Here is a 10,993-nt window from a genome sequence, read left to right on the forward strand (position 1 = left end):
CTTTTTGTCATTTCTTTGGACCCACTGCTGCGTGCGCTCGACCGCACGATAGGCGGCGTGGATATTCATCTTGCCACTGAAATGTCTCGCTTACGCTGATGACGTAGGTGTTTTTATCGGCGACGACAACGATTTTCATCACATCCGGCCCTTACTGAGGAGGTATGAACGTGCGTGGGGTGCCCTGATAAATCCAAGGATGACCGTAATGATTCCTTTAGGAAATTGTGAAGTTGATCCCGATCAGACTTGGTTTCGCGTAGTCCGTCATCACATTATCTTGGGCCTTAATGTTACTGCTAATTCACAACAGATGCGGGCGCGCACCTGGAGCCGGCTGCTAAATCATGTCAAAGGCCTTTGTAAGACTTACGCCAGCCGACGCCTCACCCTCCTCCAGAAGGTCGACCTAATTAACAGCGCCATGTATTCCAAGGCGTGGTACGTGGCACAACTCCTGGACGTTCCACGACCACTCACCCGATCATTTTCGCAGGCCGCGTACTGGCTCCTGTGGTGCCACGAAATCTTCAAGGTTCGGGCGGCAACGTACGTCCTCGACACCACCTTCGGAGGACTCGGCCTCGTCGATTTTTCCAGGAAGTGTTCGGCGCTGCTGGTGCACCGCATGGCCACCTTGCAAGCTAACAGCCCTGATGGTACGGCGGCGGCCATGCTCGTCGCTTACCGGCCGCCCTCCGAGTGCGCACCGGTGTCCGTGCTGGGCATTCCGTATCAACTCGGCTACGTCAGAGCGTACTACCTGCAGCGGAGCTACGTACTGGAAACGGCGCTGGACAGGAACAGGAATGTTCGCCGACTGTATGCGGCAATGGTGGGGAGGCCACTCCCTCACAAGCTCGCTCTTCGCTTCCCCGCGACCAACTGGCGGCAAGTGTGGCTGAATATTCATCACTCCGTGTTGCCCTCCGGCGTTCGGTCCCAGTGGTATAAACTGGTCAACAATACGGTGGCCACAAACCAACGTCTCGCGGACATCCGCCTGCTGCCGTCTGCCAACTGTGGTGCTTGCGGCGTTCCAGACACACGGGAGCATCGCTTTCAATGTGGCCTTGTGTCGGCCATCTGGGAACTGTTTAGGGTCATGGTGGCTCTGATCAACAGGACGACACCCCCGCACGTGACTCTCAATGATGTTCTTGCGCCAGGGTTTAAGCCCTTCCCTCGCGCGAAGCACAATACCATGGTGTGGCTCTTAGGTCACACAGTCTTCGCCATTCTCGACTGCCAAGTCAAGGACGTACATACTTATTTAGCATACTTGTGGGATGCACATTCCCATGTACAGCGGCTGAAACATTATAACGAACTCTTTGCCAATTTTCTGTGTGTGGCGTTACAACATGGTTACGCGAAGACGTTCAATCATTGATACATTGAAAACTCCATTTAAGTCTGAAGATGCTATCTATTATTTTTCGTTTCAATCATTTTTGTTTGAATTTGACCCGATTGTTTTGATGGATCTGTGAGACGATTATGCGCTACAGAAGAAGATTATCTTTTATTTCTTTAATTTGACTTATAGCAGTGAAGCATTTCGTTTTTCACATGGAAGTGCCAATATTATTTTCATTGCCTTTTACTATCTTCTTCTCATGATCTTCGGAGTGAGTTTTTCGTTTGTCTTCTCCACGCGCATCCATTTCTCCAACAATGGACATGGAATTTATTGTGTTTCTTTAAAGAAGAACTCTCCTACGACTTTTCGTTACTCGTCGCCTGTGGCTTCTTTTAGGATGGATATTTTAATTTTGCAATTTCATCGTTTGAAGAGGTACAGTGTCTTTTATTGTGCATTCCATGGACGGACGGAAGATTTGATTTTGTGGAAGAATTTTCATTTATTTCTCGATTTTCACACCGTGATCCAAGCCAGCAGCCGTCGGCGACGCGCGTATACCACAACAGATACGAGTATGATAGCGTTGAAGATCGCCGATGAAGGCATATTCGGTGAGAGCAAGGAGGGCTATAAGGGGAGTTGGGAGGCAAAAAAAAAAAGTGGTAGAATGCTCGCCCGGCACGAGGGCGGCCCGGGTTCGATTCCCGGCCGATGCATCATTTTGCTTCTCTCGCGATAATGCTGCCGTGTGGCTTGCGCGCTTGACATGCACGATCCACAAGAATGTACAGCTGGATTTCCCTCGAGAAGGACCGAGAACGCAGCACTCGCGGGTCCCCACTAGGACGCTCGCATCATGTTCTACAGTCTAGCGTCGGCCTGGCCTCACAAGTTGCTGTGTCCCAGTGCCTCCGAGGCACTGAACTTTAACGACAAAGAGTGCTGCCTATCGTTGCAAAAGCTGCAGCAACACCGCAATCAACTGGACCGGCAATGCACGTGTAACAACAGAACACGTTATCCAGGAAGTACAGTGTCTCTACGTCTAACATTGGGTACGGTACTTACTCAGTTTCCAGGACAAGCGGTTCACCCGTGCCTCGGTAGCGCAGTAGGCAGCGCGTAAGTCTCATAATCTTAAGGTCGTGAGTTCGATCCTCACCTGGGGCATGTAATTTTCTGTCACTGATGGTGGTGGTGGTGGTGGTGGTGGTGGTGCTGCTGCTGCTGCTAGGGCGCCAACGTATTTGTTTGTTATCCACGACGTTTCAACGCTTCAGCGGGAAAATGTTTACTTCCTGTTATTGCTACTTACAGCTTCCCTTTTCCTCTTCTCCCAGCAGAGCATGAAGCCAAAAGCATTGCTCTGTGACATTTGAGGTGCGCGCCTTGCCAGTCAGTATGCGCTAAGATGCTCGCAAAGAGAGCGGGGCGCCGACGCGGGACTCGACACGAAATGCGACAAGCGACCGTCCGAACCGTCGAAGAAACGCCCACGTCCGGTGTGGTCTAGTGGCTAGGATACCTGGCTTTCACCCAGGAGGCCCGGGTTCGATTCCCGGTACCGGAACGGAATTTTTTCCACACGAATCTTGACAAGTTTGAGCTGTCCGAGCGGCCGTTTCCCATCCTGCTCGCAATATAGCTACTGTTTCGTGACCGTCAGCAGAATGTAGACTAGGGAAACAGACTCACGACGACCACAGAAATGGTGTACGGCTTCATGCCACCTGTTTCCAGCGTAGGGCTGAGCAACTGCATCTGCATCTGCCGAGGCCCGTTAGCTCAGTTGGCAGTAAAGGTTACTGCTGTGATGGTATAGGAATGTGCATTGGAGATATAATATTGCACTATGTTTTGTTTTGAATTTTGTGTTTGTGTGCGTAAAAAATGCGTGTCAAGGAATCATTTTTACTTGTTCCTCTGCATTGTTTACTGAAGGTCTGCGATTTTGTGCAATTGCAGTCATGTTTAATTTGACGAAAGAGAAATCTTCAGCTGATTAAACACTTCAGAACTTAGCAGATTCATATGGTATCAAAGAGGAGTTTGGTTGTTTGTCAACTAGCGGCCTTACGAGGCTTCAGTCCACCGATGCTCCAAAGAAAGAAAAGGAAGCAGTACAACCGCAGCAGCAGGATCAGTTGCAGCCATTATGCCTTAAGCAAAACCAAACTGATAATGTGCAGAAGGAAAGCAGCTTTGCTCATTCTAGAGAAAGGTCGGTGTCTAACTCAGGAAGAGAAAGTAGCAGTGACCGAACACAGAAGTTTCCATACAATGCTGAAGACATGAGAAGTATAATGAGTGAACCATATACATATTTCTAGATAGGACTCGCAGTCGAGCAGCCGACCCGAGCGGAACGCTGCTCTCTGCACCTGGCGTAGCTGCCCGCGGACAGCTCCTTGGAGTGGTCTCTAATAAGCTACAACTGGCGTAGCTGCCAGTGACGCTCTTCTGAGCGGCACGAACCCGCGCAAGCTGCTTAACGCTTTCGGGCGCTAAGTGGCAAGAGCTTCGGCTCCACTTCCTGCAACTTCGGTTGCAAATCTCCCCAGCGGGACTCTCCAGTTCTTTGGTAGGGTAATCTCAGTGTCAGGGGCCCGTTCACGTCGGATAACCCCGCGCACTGTAGGCCGCTCTCTTCAACCCGCGCTCTCTTGCGCCGCGCATTGCACTCCGCGCAGATAGGTCGTAGGGACACCCCTCTTCTCTAGGAACAAGGTACACAGCGCTTTCGCTAAAAAGCATTATTGTCGCTCCTTAAAAAGAGCAAAATTGTCGTGTTCCATCCTTCCCTATCCAAATAAATAATTACTCCTGAAACAGCGAAGATGTCCGATCTTTCCTGTGCTTCCCCACCACTCACCCGCAGCAAAGCTGCAGCACAAGAGGCGGTAATGCCGGCTACTCCCGCCATCATTTCCGTCCCACTGTCCACCTTCCAGGAGCAGGTTGCCCTGAAGGACCAGCAGATCGCGGAACAGCTGGAGCTGATCGCAGAGCTGATGGGCAGCGAAAACACACGAACAGAAACACCCACACCACACACACAGGCACCTGCTGAACAACAGAAGGAAATGCCCCCTATTTCACCTCTGGCGGCCCAGGCACCGACGGAACCGGATCCAGAGCCGACAGAGGACACAACAAACACAGATGAAGACGGGCCGTGGCAGCAGGTCGGCCCAAGGCGCAAACAGCAGCCAACTACGCAAACAAGTGAGCCCACAAACTCACGAGGCAACGGCCGAGCGCTGCTGCCAACACCATCCACGCCGCGAACAAACAATAACAACACAGGGACCAACACAAACAACCCTGCGACTGCAGCAACCACAAACATACACGCAGCTACGCAGAACACAAACAACACCGCGACTGGCTTCCCACCGGTCATCATTCACAACTATGGAGACCTAAGTCTCCTAAACAAAGAATTTAACAGTAAGCACAGCCCCACAATATACTACTCTAAACTCACCGGGGAACACGCCGCACTGTACGTGGCGAACAAGGCAGACTACACGAATCTACTGGCCTTTCTCAAAGAAAGGAAGGTAGAACACTTCACGTACAGGACAGTCTTGGAAAAAACACAACAGTACGTGATTGAGGGGATAGACTCACGAACCCCGACCGACACGGTACACAACGAACTCTCTGCTCTCGGGTGGGAGTGCATTCGGGTAAACCGGATGCCAGAGTTCGGCACAGCGAGACCGTCACATAACTACATGGCGGAGCTGGCCGACACAGCCAAATCCCGTGACCTGCTGAAGTTAAAATTATTTCTTCACATGGTCGTTAATGTAGAGGTGTACAACACGCCGCGCACCCCCCAACAATGCCACAACTGCCAGCGCTATGCGCACGCGGGTATCAGATGCGGTCTCGCACCCCGCTGCCGCATTTGCGCTGGCGGTCACACAACCCAACGCTGCAAACTCCCCAATACAGCACCTCGCAAGTGCGCCAACTGTGGTGCTGCCCATCCGGCAAACTACAGAGGGTGCATTGCATACAAAGCAGCTCTGAGACGCAAAATCGCGAAACATGCGAAACCAACCGCCATCACAGTTCCAAAACCGCCCCCGCGCCCAGTAAGAAGTGGAATATCCTTCGCTGGAGCGGTCGCTGGCAGCCCCAGCAGCGCGGGACGCTCAGAGGAGCCCCAGAGCTCAGAACACGCTCAGCAAACACCCCCAGCAACAGACACACAACAGACAAGCACAACAAATGACACCACACCCGCACCGGGCACACCACACGAAACAAGCAACAACACCACCCTACCCCCTGAGATCGCGAACTGCAGCCCACCACAGGCTACAGAAAACGCACCCACACAGGGACAACCACAGCGCCAGAGGAGGAGGAGGAGGAGGAGGAGGAGAAGGAGAAACAGCCGCAGCACGAGGAACACGACCGCACCACAACAAGTACACAGTCAACAGAACACCAACACCCACGAACACATCCCGGACACCAACTCAACAACCCACATAACACACCCACTCACCTCAGAAAATACACAGGCGCCCACAACTGCCACACGAACAACCGACTCGCAGGCCAGCCCTCACCAAACGCCAACACTGGAACAAGCGGCCGCTAACACGACCAACAACTCCCAGGCCGACATGACCAACATCACAACAACATTCCAGAGAATAATGGAAACATTATTCCCCGGACGCACGACCACCGAAATAGTCACGAAGATTATGGGGTGTGTCTCACAACTCTTCATGCAGTTCATGTCGGGTACGCTCAACTGGACTAGCTTCCAAGCCACTATCACACCGCTCTTTACACTACTACATGGATAATACACCACACCAGCCCCGAAACGCAGACTTAAACACAATCACACAGATCCTGTTTTGGAATGCCAACGGGATCGCAAACAAAAAAGCCGAGATGGCCGCGTTCATGGAGCGAAAGGGTATCCGAATCGCTCTTGTGAACGAAACACTGCTTACGCCTCGCAAACAACTAAACCTCCCAGGTTATTGCGTCTATCGTACCGACCGAGCGGATGGCAGGAGGGGAGGCGGCACGGCAATCATTGCACACAGAGACATAGACCACACGAACATCGAGCTCCCAGCACTTGAAAGACTAGAGGCTACGGTCGTCAGGGTCAAGTTCAACGGAGCCAACACCACACTGGTATCGCTATACAATCCTCCTAATCACATAGTAACATGCGATATCAGCACAGTACTCAACATAGCACCGCGGGTAATAGCCGCTGGAGACCTCAACGCAAAACACCCCGATTGGAACTCACGAATACGAACCTCCAACGGCAAGAAACTGTACGAACACGCGCTAGGCCGAAACTACATTATACTTGGGCCGGACGTTCCCACGTTCGTCCCGACATAGGCCAGACGTGTTAGACATAGCCCTCATAAAGGGCATCACATGCACACTCAACCTAACGGTTGAAAACGATCTGGACTCAGACCACATGCCTGTAATACTGCACATGGAAGAGACACTGCAGGACATCGAACCACGCAGGATGCTTAACTACAAGCGTGCGAACTGGACACTGTTCAAGGAAACGCTTGATAATCGCATTCCTGACACCCACGAAATTAACAACACACAGCAAATCGATGAGGCTGTGGAGGCTCTCACAACTGCCGTCCAAGACGCAATGACTGACGCCATTCCATTTACAACACCAAGACAACACTCGACGGCCCTGCCCCAGGAAATCCTGGGCCTTATCTCAATGAGGAACCGCCTCAGGAGATACTGGCAGCGTACCAGGCGCCCGTTCTATAAACTGCACGTCAACAGACTCCAGGGCATAATACGGAATAAAATCCAAACATTCAGAAACGAACAATGGGGACAGAAACTCGCTCGGCTGGATACCACACGTCCTGGCGTGTGGCAGCTGGCCAGACACTTCACCGGGGAGAAACATTACATTCCCACGTTACAAGGACCAGACGGCCCAGCCTACTCCGCGACGGAGAAGGTAGAGCTTATGGCCACAACACTTGCAGCGTCCTTCATGCCGAATCTGGTTCCCTCAGACCCAGCATTCACACTTGAAACGGACCAGGAGGTTACACGACTTGTAGCCCAGCCCTCGCGCGACGAAATCAGACGTGCTAGCACAAATGAAGTCACATGGGCTATCAAGCACACCAACGCTAGAAAAGCCCCTGGGCCTGATGGCATTCAAAACCGTGTCCTCCAGGAGTTCACGGATAAAGCCGTAGAATACCTCACACACCTAACGAATGCCATCCTGACACACCAACACTTCCCTGACTTTTGGAAGGCGGCCAAGGTCCTGATGTTCAGGAAGCCAGGGAAAGACCACTTCCTCCCACAAAATTACCGACCCATCAGTCTGCTGTGCTCGCTCAGCAAGATTGTTGAGAAGGTAATACTAAAACGTATCACTAGGCATTGCATCGCCAACGACACCCTAAGACCGGAGCAATTCGGCTTTAGGAATCACCACTCGACAACACAACAACTCCTCCGCGTAGTCGAACATATAACACACGGCTACAACATGAACAAAGCCACAGGGGCCGTGTTCCTAGACATCGAAAAGGCTTTCGATCGTCTCTGGCAAACTAAGCGAAGCTGGTTTCCCAGACGGACTCGTACGTCTCATACACTCATATCTCACGAACAGATGTTTCAACACTAACGTGCAGGATAAACAATCAACACAACACGGTATCCAAGCTGGAGTACCCCAAGGAAGCATTCTGGGGCCCATCTTGTTTAACCTGTACATTAATGACTACCCAGCGACACGAAACACGACGTTAGCCGTCTACGCGGATGACACAGCCATCCTCGCGCAAGACTGGAAACCGTCGAACATCAACTCACGAATACAGACAGCACTCAGAACAGCTGAGCCTTGGCTGGAGCGATGGCCTATTAAAGTAAACGTCGACAAGTGCGAAGCAGTTCTGTTCACACGCAGACCGAAACTACTGCGCAAACACCAACACTGTAGACCGATAACACTACATACACGCCCAATACGTTTCCGAGAGAAAGTCAGATACCTTGGCGTCTGGCTGGACCGGAAACTTACATGGGGGGACCACATCGAATACGTTGCCAACCGAGCGCACGCGAGGCTCAAACAGCTCTACCCAATGCTCAACAGGGAAAGCACACTGAATAGGAGGGTGTCGAGGTCCTTATACACGACACTGATTAGACCTCTGATGACGTACGCAGCTCCCGTCTGAGGATATGCAGCTCCCACACGACTGCGCCGCCTGCAGATCATACAGAACAAAGTGCTACGAATCATTAGCAATGCTCCACGCTACACACGCACCGTGGATCTTCACCATGAATACCGCCTTGATACCCTCAAGGAAGTATTCAAGAAACACGCCACACGACTATACAGGAACTCGAGACACTCGAACAACCCTTTCATCCTCACTCTGGGAAACTACGATCACAACCACAGGTGGAAACACAAGCGACCAAAGACACTGCTAGCTAGGGCATAACCACCTATGGTAAACTAACATACGCAAACAGCGACAAACGTCGGTAAGCCCCTGCATATCAGCAATACTGACTGGCAACTACCAGCTGCTATTAGAGCCGACCAACAGGCCACAGCAGGGACACCGACGAGCTCGCCCACAGACGCACGAACAATCTCCCAACACTCCCTCACACTGTGCCTCCGGTATATGACCTATCGGACACAAGACCGATAACAAACATAACTGTTGCAGGTTGCAGGACGCTGAACGAGGACTCTGTACCAGCACCCAGCGCCAGCCGCCGAGCAGCACAAACGCACAACGTCAAGGTATCGACATGCATGATACCCACTACTAACAAAGCCTATCCTTGCACAACCTATCGCAGGCAGCAAGACAACCGCTACTGCTCTTGCCGCCCGACCTAACTTTCGCAGAGGTTTTTTTCCCTTGGCTCTTGCCTTGGCACTTTTTTTCCTCTGCCCTTCAAACCGCTACCCTTCCTCAGATTTCGACCAATCTATCTCCAGATGAGCGCGTATTAATGGTTAATCCTAACCAGACGTACGCAAACATCGCAGTACCCACATCCTGCGACACCTCACTTTAGTGAATACTAACCCTCATGCAGAGATGGCAGTAGACCTTTTGTGTTGGCCATCATGCCGGTGTGGGCGTGGAGGGGCTCCACCTCTTGTTAAAAAAAAACATATTTCTACTCTGGAACACCAACTATGGTTCCGCCATACACGCAGTATAAGGAGGAATATGATAGGATAATAGAGAGGACGTTATCTAGTGGAATTTCTCAGTCTCACGGTGCAGTGAGTAAGGAACCTTTCAATAATCCAAGTGTAGTGAATAAAGTGACGGCCGGCCGAAGTGGCCGCGCGGTTCTGGCGCTGCAGTCGGGACCCGCGAGACCGCTACGGTCGCAGGTTCGAATCCTGCCTCGGGCATGGCTGTGTGTGATGACCTTAGGTTAGTTAGGTTTAACAAGTTTTCAGTTCTAGGGCACTAATGACCTCAGCAGTTCAGTCCCATAGTGCTCAGAGCCAATAAAGTGACACCTGCAAAACTGAGTTCAGATGCTCGTGCATTGGCAGCCAAAAGGACTCACCCTTGCAATGTGTGTGGGAAGTCCTTCACAAAAGTGTACAGCTTGACTACCCATCAGAGAATCCACACCGGTGAGAGGCCATACTCTTGTCTAGAGTGTGGCAAGGCCTTCACAGAAGGGAGCAAACTGACTAAACACAGGCGCATCCATTCTGGAGACTGGCCTTATACTTGCCCACAGTGTGGCAAAGGATTCTCAGATTCCTACAACCTCGCTCGTCACCGTCGCAGTCACACAGGAGAGCGGTTGGTTGGTTGGTTGGTTAGGGGATTAAAGGGACCAGACTACTATGGTCATCGGTCCCTTTTTCCAAAGACAAAGAACACCCACAGAGAATAAAAACGAGGAACAGATCACAGACGATACAGAACAGGAGAGACTGAGACAAAGACAAGACAAAACGAACGAAAACCACATAGAGATTGACGGTGGTTGGCCGACCATAGAAATAAAAAAGGAAAAGCCAACCACTTAGAAACACATTAAAAATCAGTGTAAAATCATAGGCCAAAGGCCAGAATCAACACAAAACAATAAAATAAAACAAACACTCAGATTAAATGATAAAATCCCCCTGCCCGAATAAAACGTAAAACTAAGTCAGCCATAGCGGAGTCGTCTGTTAAAAGGGCAGGGAGCGTATCAGGCAGCGCAAATGTCTGCCTGACCACAGCTAAAAGGGGGCAGGCCAACAGAATGTGGGCCACTGTCAAAGCCGCCCCGCAGCGACATACAGGAGGGTCCTCCCTGCGCAGTAAATAACTGTGTGTCAGCAGGGAGTGGCCAATGCGGAGCCGGCAAAGAACTACCGAGTCCCTGCGAGTGGCTCGCAGGGATGACCGCCACACAGCCGTCGTCTCCTTGACAGCACGGAGTTTATTGGACATTGTCAGTTCGCGCCATTCATCGTCCCATAGCGCCAAGATTTTGCGGCGGAAGACTGCCCGCAAATCAGTCTCAGGGAGGCCAAGGTCCAGAGCTGGCTTGCTGGTGGCCTCT

General features: G+C 51.5%; 2 non-coding genes across 2 annotated transcripts; both read left to right on the forward strand.

Annotated features, from left to right (window-relative positions):
* The first annotated feature begins 2,463 nt into the window (after positions 1–2,463).
* Trnam-cau (transfer RNA methionine (anticodon CAU)) lies at positions 2,464–2,536 on the forward strand. The gene has a single exon. It is a non-coding gene; the product is annotated as a tRNA-Met (tRNA).
* Positions 2,537–2,864: 328 nt separating this feature from the next.
* Trnae-uuc (transfer RNA glutamic acid (anticodon UUC)) lies at positions 2,865–2,936 on the forward strand. The gene has a single exon. It is a non-coding gene; the product is annotated as a tRNA-Glu (tRNA).
* Positions 2,937–10,993: the final 8,057 nt, after the last annotated feature.

The sequence above is a fragment of the Schistocerca serialis genome, chromosome 2 (assembly GCF_023864345.2).
Source record: "Schistocerca serialis cubense isolate TAMUIC-IGC-003099 chromosome 2, iqSchSeri2.2, whole genome shotgun sequence".
Classification (NCBI taxonomy): domain Eukaryota; kingdom Metazoa; phylum Arthropoda; class Insecta; order Orthoptera; family Acrididae; genus Schistocerca; species Schistocerca serialis.